The 9,384-nt window shown below is 42.8% G+C and overlaps 1 pseudogene across 1 annotated transcript; it reads left to right on the top strand.

Moving 5' to 3' along the window:
- Positions 1-7,328: 7,328 nt before the first annotated feature.
- On the top strand, positions 7,329-8,362 carry LOC308355018 (actin, cytoplasmic 1-like; annotated as a pseudogene). The gene is made up of 2 exons: positions 7,329-8,069; positions 8,182-8,362. The product of its transcript is annotated as an actin, cytoplasmic 1-like (transcript).
- Positions 8,363-9,384: the final 1,022 nt, after the last annotated feature.

The raw sequence follows: 9,384 nt of genomic DNA on the forward strand, positions 1-9,384 counted from the left end.
CACACACACACACACACACACACTAGACTGGTGAGTAGAACAGAGCCACACACTTGACTTTGGGTGTATTTTGGTCTGTTAGAAGAAACTGCCTCCCCAAATTTTAAAGAAAGAAAAACATATATATATATACAAAAATAAGGGTAAAGACAATGAAGGGATAGAATATGACTGTAAAGATGAAAATTTTAAAAGATTCTAAAAAAGGAATTGATAAGAAGTTGGTTGAAAAAAGAAAAAAAAAAGGGATGCCTGGGTGGCTCAGTTGGTTAAGCGGCTGCCTTCGGCTCAGGTCATGATCCCAGCGTCCTGGGATCGAGTCCCGCATCGGGCTCCTTGCTCAGCAGGGAGCCTGCTTCTCCCTCTGCCTCTACCTGCCACTCTGCCTGCCTGTGCTCGTTCGCTCTCTCTCCCTCTCTCTCTCTGACAAATAAATAAATAAAATCTTTAAAAAAAAAAAAAAGAAGAAAGAATGTGATCAGGCTGGAGACTAGAGCAAAGCCATGTGCTATATTTAGGGTACATTTTGATCTGTTAGAAGAAACTGTATTAAGGAGGACACATTTTGCATGGAGCCCTGGGTGTGGTGCATAAACAATGAATTTTGGAACACTGAAAAAATATATATAAATAAAAAAAGGGAGCACCTGGGTGGCTCAGTGGGTCAAGCCTCTGCTTTTGGCTCAGGTCATGATCTCGGGGTCCTGGGATCAAGCCCCACATCGGGCTCTCTGCTCAGCAGGGAGCCTGCTTCCCCTGCTCTCTCTCTGCCTGCCTCTCTGCCTACTTGTGATCTCTCTCTGTGTCAGGTGGATAAATAAAATCTTTAAAAAAAAAAAAAAAGAAGAAGAAGAAGAAAAAGAAACTGTATCCCAAAATTTTAAAGAAAGAAAAACCCATATGTATATTAAAAATAAGGTTAAATACAATGAAGGGATAGAATATGACTATAACAATGAAAATTTCAAAAGATTTTTTGAGGGCACCTGGGTGGCTCAGTGGGTTAAGCCTCTGCCTTTGGCTCGTGTCATGATCTCAGGGTCCTGGGATCGAGCCCCGCATTGGGCTCTCTGCTCAGCGGGGAGCCTGCTTTCCCCTCTCTCTCTGCCTGCCTCTTTGCCTACTTGTGATCTCGATCTCTCTCTCTCTGTCAAATAAATAAATAAATAAATAAATAATTTAAAAAAAAGATTTTTTGAAAAGGTATTGATAAGATAAAACAGTTAAAAAAAGGTCAAAGTAAGAAAGAGGAAAAATTTTTAAAATAAAATAAGAAAAAATAAAATTAAAAAAATTTAACTTTGAAAGACTAAAGAATCATGAGGGGAAAGCCATGAATTCTATATGCTGCATTCCCCTAGCCCTGGAGTTCTGCCTTCTCATTGATAGGTGAACTTGGTCTAGGCTAGATGTTCTTGCTGATCTTCTGGGGATGGGGCCCTTTGCAGTGATTCTCAAATGTCTTTGCCGGAGGCGGAATTGCACCACCCTTACCAGGGGCCAGTCTAAGTAATCTGCTTGGGTTTGCTCTTGGGAGCTTTTGCTACCTGAATGCTTTCCATACAGGTTTGGAGGAGGAGAATTGAAGATGGCGGCCTCCCAATCTCCAGCATGGAGGAGTCGAGAGCTCAGGGCCCCACTCCTCAGTGCCCCCACAGAGAAAAGAAGTCAATCCTCACTGTCTCCCTGGTCTCCGGCCACACTCTGAGCTCACCTGGCTGTGACCGAGCGTTTCTATCTCTGGCACACAGTCCTGTTTGGAGTCTCCAAACCCAGCAGATTCCTGCAGCACGCCCCTGCACCACCACCCCTGGGCAGGAAGGTGAGTTTTCCCGGATCTGCCACTTGTGGGGGTCCCTGCTCAAAGAGCAGTGACCCAACTGTGCCTCCGATCATGGTTTAAGGTAACCCCGAGCTGGGAACCCCTTCCTCAGCTCTGTCTCTGCAGCTGGCTTCCCCACTCAGATACCTGGGAGCTCTGCCACACTCAGACAACCCTGGTGTTTTTGTGATCCAGCGGGTCCTGAGACCACGCTGTCCCTGTGAGGGCTCTACCCCCTGCTTAGCCTCTGCAGCAACGTCCCTCAGTGGAGGAGACTTCTAAAAGTTCTGATTTTGTGCTCAGCTGCTCTACTGCTTGCGGGAGCTGGCCCCTCCCCCAGCAGTCTATCTTCCCGTATATCACCTTAGATTCACTTCTCTCACATCCTACCTTCCAGAAAGTGGTCAATTTTCTGTTCCTAGAATTGGTGCTCTTCTTCTCTTCAATCTCCTGTTGAGTTTATAGGTATACAGAATGGTTTTATAACTATCTAGCTGAACTCCTGGGACCTGAAAATATTTAGGTCTCCTGCTTCTCCACCATCTTGCTGCTTCCCCACTTATAACTTTTAAGTAATACTTTTTATTTGACTTTAAAAATCTCAAGATCCAGTTTTTATCAAGGTAATCCATTGTAAATATGTTGTTTTCATTTAGTCCAAAAAACAATAATGTCTTCCATTCATCTCCATTTTACAGAAGAGGAAACTTAATTTCAGAGAAATTGGGAAATTTACTCAATGTTCACTGAGTCTTAGAGATAGAAATTATACTGAGCCTTCTAGCTCACAATCTCATTCTTTTCATACTTTTTGAGATGCCACTGAAACTTGAGTTTGCTAAAAATCTTTGTTAATGATAATAATATGGATCTTTAAGCAAACATGTTTGTTCTTTTTTTTTTTTTTTTTTTTCTTAAGAGACAGCTTGTGAGGTGGGGGCAGGACGGGGAGCAGAGAGAAAGAGAATCTCAAATGCCACACAGGGCTCAGTCTTAGGACCCTGAGATCATGACCTGAGACAAAATCAAGAGCAGATGCTTAACTGACTGAGCCCCTCAGGTGCCCCTATCCTTTTTGCTATTTAAGAAAATTGAACTGTGAACTGCTTGGTCAAAAAGTTGAATATACATATATGTTTACTATATGTTGCTCAAATTTCTGACACATATTTTTTTAAAAAGGCTTTTCTTTTCTCTTCCTCTTTCCCTTCTTTGCAGCTGAGATTTCCACTGGTATCCAGTAAGGGGTGGAGGTTGGCATGTCCAGGGTTAGGCAAATAAATAAATACAGATTTTTCACTATCAGAGAAAAGTGTTACAACTATGGAAGTTAGGAAGTCCAGAATATACCCTGGAGTGTTGCACAGGAATTGGAGATATCAGTATTACGGCCCAATTAGATAGATAGATAGATAAATATAATTGTGTGTAGGGCATCTGGGGGCATCTGCCTTTGACTCAGAGTCTGGGATCAAGCTCCTGTCTAGCTCCCTACTCAGTGGAGAGTCTGTTTCTCTTGCTGTCCCTCCCCTCACTCATACATGGGCATGCTCTCTTTCTCACTCCTTCTCTCAAATAAATAAAATCTTTTAAAATGCTATAAAAATAATACTAATTCTGTGTGTATATATGTGTGTGTTCTAACTTGTTCACTGAGAGGGTCTAAAAGCAATAGTATTCTGATAACAATGAGTTTATTTAGATCTTGGTTTCTAGATAACATTATCCACTAAAAGGAACCAGTTCTCTTTGCCAGAATGACCAGCTCTAGGGGAAATATAAGATGTATGTATTTAGAACATTTTATGACACTAAAAAGTTAAAAAAAAGTTTGAAAAATGATGGAGACATGTCCATAAGACATAGCAACCAGTTTGAAGGGGCTCCTGCAGGGGTCAAGTCTGGGACAAAGTGAGTATCAAAATAAGTAATAATACCAACAGATTGTAACTCTGTGAGTAAAAAAGAAATCCTGAAAAAAAAAAAGAAGAGAGAGAGAGAGAAAGATCCTGAATCCATACTGACATTAATTAGTAGGAGAGAAAGGAAATTTCTATCCTACCTAATAAATATAGAGGGAATAATAAGTTTAGAAAAATCCCTATTTCATAACCATCAGAATAATTTATTCAGGTTAGAATCATTAATCAATGCTTAAACTGATGGAAATTTGATAAGAAACAAGATATTCAAATGATCTCAAAGATTCTTCACAAAATAATTAATAATTATGTTACAATAGAGAACCTGGCAGACACCATCTTAACTAAGTAATAGCGGTTGATATCACCATTAATGGAACAAATTGACATCATGTGTCTTCTCATATGATTCCAGGAGACTCGCAGAGCATTACTTCTATGAGATTCCTGACAAAATGCATACATTTTAAAGAAGCAGCAGACAAGTTCCCATAATTGAGAAACATTCTCAAAAGTGACTGGTTTGGGGGCGCTTGGGTGGCTCAGTGGGTTAAACCTCTGCCTTCAGCTCAGGTCATGATCCCAGGGTCATGGGATAAAGCCTCACATTGGGCTCTCTGCTCAGCAGGGAGCCTGCTTCCTCCTCTCTCTCTGCCTGCCTCTCTGCCTACTTGTGATCTCTCTCTCTCTGTCAAATAAACAAATAAAATATTTTTAAAAAAAGTAATTGGTTTGGGCTCTCCAAAACTGCCAAAATCATGAAAGATAACTAAGAAACTGAGAAACTTCCAGGTGAAGAAGACTAAAGAGACAGGACAACTAAATGCAACATGAGATTCTAACTCAAATCCTGGACATATAAGGGACATTACTGAGATCATGGGTAAGACTCGTATGGGGTATATAGACGAGATGATATTATTGGATGGAGTTAATTTCCTGACTTGGATTGTTGTACTGAATCCCTGCACTCAAGAAATACAGACTGGAATATTAAAGGGTAATGGGGCATCATGTCTACAACTTATTCTCAAATGATTAAGAAATAATAATAATAATAAGTGGAGGATCAAGATGGAAGATATATGGACTGTCTGTGTACTATTTCATCACTTTTTTATAAATTTGAAATTATTTCCAAAGAACTATGGCAGTTTCTTCCCCCAAAGAACTTTAAGAACAGCAAAGCCACGAACACCTGTGGGATTAAAAGATTGGAAGAATACAAACCAAGGGGTGCCTGGGTGGCTCAGTGGCTTAAGCCTCTGCCTTCTGCTCAGGTCATCATCTCAGGGTCCTGGGATCGAGCCCCGCATCAGGATCTCTGCTCAGCAGGGAGTCGGCTTCTCCCTTCCCCTCTGCCTACCTCTCTGCCTACTTGTGATCTCTCTCTCTCTCTCTGTCAAATAAATAAATAAAATCTTAAAAAAAAAAAAGAATACAAACCAAAAATATTCATTTCAATTATTTATGGCTACACAATAAAAACACTCCAAGATTCAGTGGCTTTATTGTCTTATCTGTCATGCTTCCATGGATTGACCGACCTCAGTTGGGAGTTCTGCTCCACGTGATGTCAGATGAAGCTGCAGTCATTTGTGTCTCCATTAGACCAGAACATCCAAGATGGCATACCTACATGCCTGGAACTTTGCTGAGGTTGGTTAGGAGGGGAAGGGGAGAAATGGGCTGCTGGGATGGCCGGGCCTCTTTCTCCATCCAGTCTCAGGGTCTCTCCCTTTCTACCTGGCCTCTCCAGATCACTTCTCTATGGGACCGTGCAACTGGGTGGAGGCCAGCAGTGCGAGTGGTAACAGAATTCACACAAGACAGAACAAAGGAGATAGAAGTTTACTGTATATACTGCAAGAGAGAAGTGGGCAGGACAGTAAAGGAGACACTGTCTGCCAGGAGGCAGTGGTGGGGGGCTGCAGTTAAGAGGGAAGGTGAGGAGCTATGGGAACCATGGAATTTTCCTTTTTTGGTGACTGTGTTAAGGTGTAAGTAACTCATTGGTCAGCTAGGGCTTATGGATATTTTGAGATGGGTCACCTAATGGGCCTGTTTGTATTCAACTAGGGCTTCACTGTGGGCCCTTCTAACCCACTCAGGTTTCTGTTGTTTAAGTAGGTTGCCTGAAAGTGGTCTCTACAATCTCTCCAGCAGGACAGCCAGACTTTTTACATGGCACTTTAGGACTCTCCAAAAGTGCAAAAGCAGGGTGCCTGGGTGGCTCAGTTGGTTAAGTGTCAGACTCGTGATCTTGGCTCAGGTCTTGACCCCAGGGTCTTGAGATCGAGCCCCACCGCCCCCCCACCCCAGCCCCAACCTGGTGCTGGGATGGAGCCTGCTTAAAATTGCTTTCCCTTTCCCTTTTGCACAAAAATGTGCAAAAGCAAAAATTGACAAGTATTTGCAAGGTTTAAGTCTAGAACTGATGTGACTTTCACTGTAGTCTACTGGTTAAAACAAAACAAAGCAAAACAAAAAAGTAGAAAAATGTAGAGAAATGTTCAAAGATACAAAAACTGTATCATGCACCCATCATTGAGCTTCAAAATTTTGGATGACACTTTAAATCTAATTTAAAATATTACCAATTTTAGGGGCGCCTGGGTGGATCAGCGGGTTAAAGCCTCTTCCTTCGGCTCAGGTCATGATCCAGGGTCCTGGGATCGAGCTCCGAATTGGGCTCTCTGCTCAGCAGGGAGCCTTCTTCCTCCTCTCTCTCTGCCTGCCTTTCTGCCTATTTGTGACTTTTGTCAAATAAATAAATAAAATATTTTTAAAATAATAAAATAATTACTAATTTTAAATATTACTAATTTTAACTAATAAATAAATAAATATTACTAATTTTAAAAAAGAGAGTGATGTCTATCCTGATTCTATGTGAGAGGGGACCATACAAAAGCATATATAATAGGGAGCCCCTATCAATCAATAGTTTGTGGATATTTGAATTGTTTCCACTTTTTGGCTATTATGAATAATGCTGCTATGAGCATTCACATACACATTTTTATGTAGACATGAGTTTTCATTACTCTTGGGCTGACATCTGGGTCCATGAATATTTAAATATATTTTAAAATAATTCTATATATTTAATTAATTCTAAGTAATTAATTATGTTTCATTACATGTATATAATTAATTTTATATCATTTATAATATATCTGATTCATTGATATTTTCATGAGAAAACTAATGGTTATTTTCCAGTTATTAAACTTTATCTTTCTAACCTACAGTGAATAGTAAATAATAGTTCATTTGGGGAAAGACGATTAGAGAATTCGATGGGTCCTTTACTTAAAGGATAAAGGAGTTTAAGAGCTTAGACGTTGAATGCAACTGCATGGTTTAAAATCCTGATTCTAGCTCACTCGCTGCAGCCAGCCCGCACTCCAGGTTCTCCCACCACCTTCACCGATCTCAGTGGAAAAGGAGATCCCAGCACTTGTCATTGACAATGGCTCTGGCAGGTGCAAGGTTCACTTTGCTGAGGATAACACCCTCCGCTTCCCCCTCCGCCAGCTGTGTTCCCATCCATCATCTGGCAGCCCTGACATGAGGGCATTATGGTGGACATGGGCCAGAAGAACCCCATTGAACACAGCATTGTGACCAATGGAGACAACATGGAGAAGATCTGGCACCACACCTTCTACAACAAGCTGCACATGTCCCCGAGGAGCACCCCATGCTGCTGACCGAGGCCCCCCAAACCCTGAGGCCAACCATCAGATGACTCAAATCATGGAGACCTCAACACTCCAGTCACGTATGAGGCCATCCGGCCTGTGCTGTCCCTGTATGCTTCTGGCCACACCACTGGTATTGTCATGGATTCTGAGGATGCGATATCCCACACTGTGCCCGTCTATGAGGAGCACACCTTACCCCACACCATCCTGTGTCTGGACCTGGCTGGACAGGACCTGATGGACTACCTCCTGAAGACCCTCATAGAGGGTGATTACAGCTTCACCACCACCACTAAGCAGGAAATCCTGCATGACATCAAGGAGAAGCTCTGCTACATCGCTTTGGATTTTGAGCAGGAGGTGGCCATCACCTTGTCTTCTTCCTCCTTGGAGAAGAGCTATGAGCTGCCAGATGGGCAGGTGATCACCAATGGCAACAAGGGGTTCCACTGTCTTGAGATGCTCTTTCGGCCTTCTTTCCTGGGTATGGGTACGGAGACCACCTTCAACTTCATCATGAAGTGTGACATCGACATCCAGAAGTACCTCTACACTGACATGGTGCTGTCTGGCGGGACCACCTTGTACTCCGGCATGGCAGATAGGATGCAGAAGGCAATCATAGCTCTGGAACCCGACATGATGAAGATCAAGATCATATCTCCTCCTGAATGCAAGTACTCTGTGTGGGACCACCACATACTCTGGCATCGCAGATCGGATGCAGGAGATCATATCTCTGGAACCCAACATGATGAAGATCAAGATCATCTCTCCTCCTGAACGCAAGTACTCTGTGTGGGTCAGAGGCTCTGTGCTAACCTCACTGTCCACCTTCCAGCAGATGTGGATCAGCAAGCAGGAGTGATGAGTTGGGCCCCTCCACCATCCACCACAAATGCTTCTAAATGGACTGCAGGCAGATGCCTAGTATTTGCTGCATAAATGAACTCCAGAGTATAAATTTGCCCCAGCAAATGTGTATACCTCATGCTAGCCTCAGGACACTGGAATAAGCCTTTGAGAGGAAATTTGTCCTTGAAGCTTGTATCTGGTATCAGCACTGGATTGGAGAACTTGTTGCTGATCTTGACCTTGTATCCAAGTTAACTATTCCCTTGGTATATGTTTTTTTGTGTTTTTTTGTTTTTGTTTTTGTTTTTGTTTTAATTTGACAGACAGAGATCACAAGTAGGCAGAGATGCAGGCAGAGAGAGAGAGAGGAGGAAGCAGGCTCCCCGCTGTGCAGAGAGCCCGATGTGGGGCTCAATCCCAGGATCCTGGGATCATGACCTGAGCCGAAGGCAAAGGCTTTAACCCACTGAGCCACCCAGGCGCCCCCTTCCCTTGGTATATGTTTAATACCCTGCACATATCTTTTTTTTTTTTTTTAAAGATTTTATTTATTTATTTGTCAGAGAGAGAGTACACACAAGCAGGCAGAGAGGCAGGCAGAGGCAGGGAGAGAAGCAGGCTCCCTGCTGAGCAAGGAGCCCGATGTGGGACTCGATCCTAGGACCCTGGGATCATGACCTGAGCTGAAGGCAGCGGCTTAACCAACTGAGCCACCCAGGCGTCCCAACATATCTTTGATTTAAACCCTTAGCACATGTGGCTCAGACACTTCATCCTGAGGTTGATGATAACATGTTTATGGAAGAGAAATCCATTGACTTGAGAATCTGTGAGGACATGAGGTTCTTTTTTTTTTAAGTTTTTATTTATTTGATAGAGAGCACAAGTAGGCAGAGTAGCAGGCAGACGGAGAGGGAGAAGCAGGCTCCCTGCTGAGTGTTCAATCCCAGGACCCTGGGATCATGACCTGAGCTGAAGGCAGCCACTTAACGACTGAGCCACCCAGGTGCCCTGAGACCATAAGGGTCTTGATCTGTGCAAGGTATTCATGTGTAAGAGCTGCTTATTCTCTAGA

The sequence above is a fragment of the Martes martes genome, assembly GCF_963455335.1.
Source record: "Martes martes genome assembly, chromosome: 14".
Classification (NCBI taxonomy): Eukaryota; Metazoa; Chordata; class Mammalia; order Carnivora; family Mustelidae; genus Martes; species Martes martes.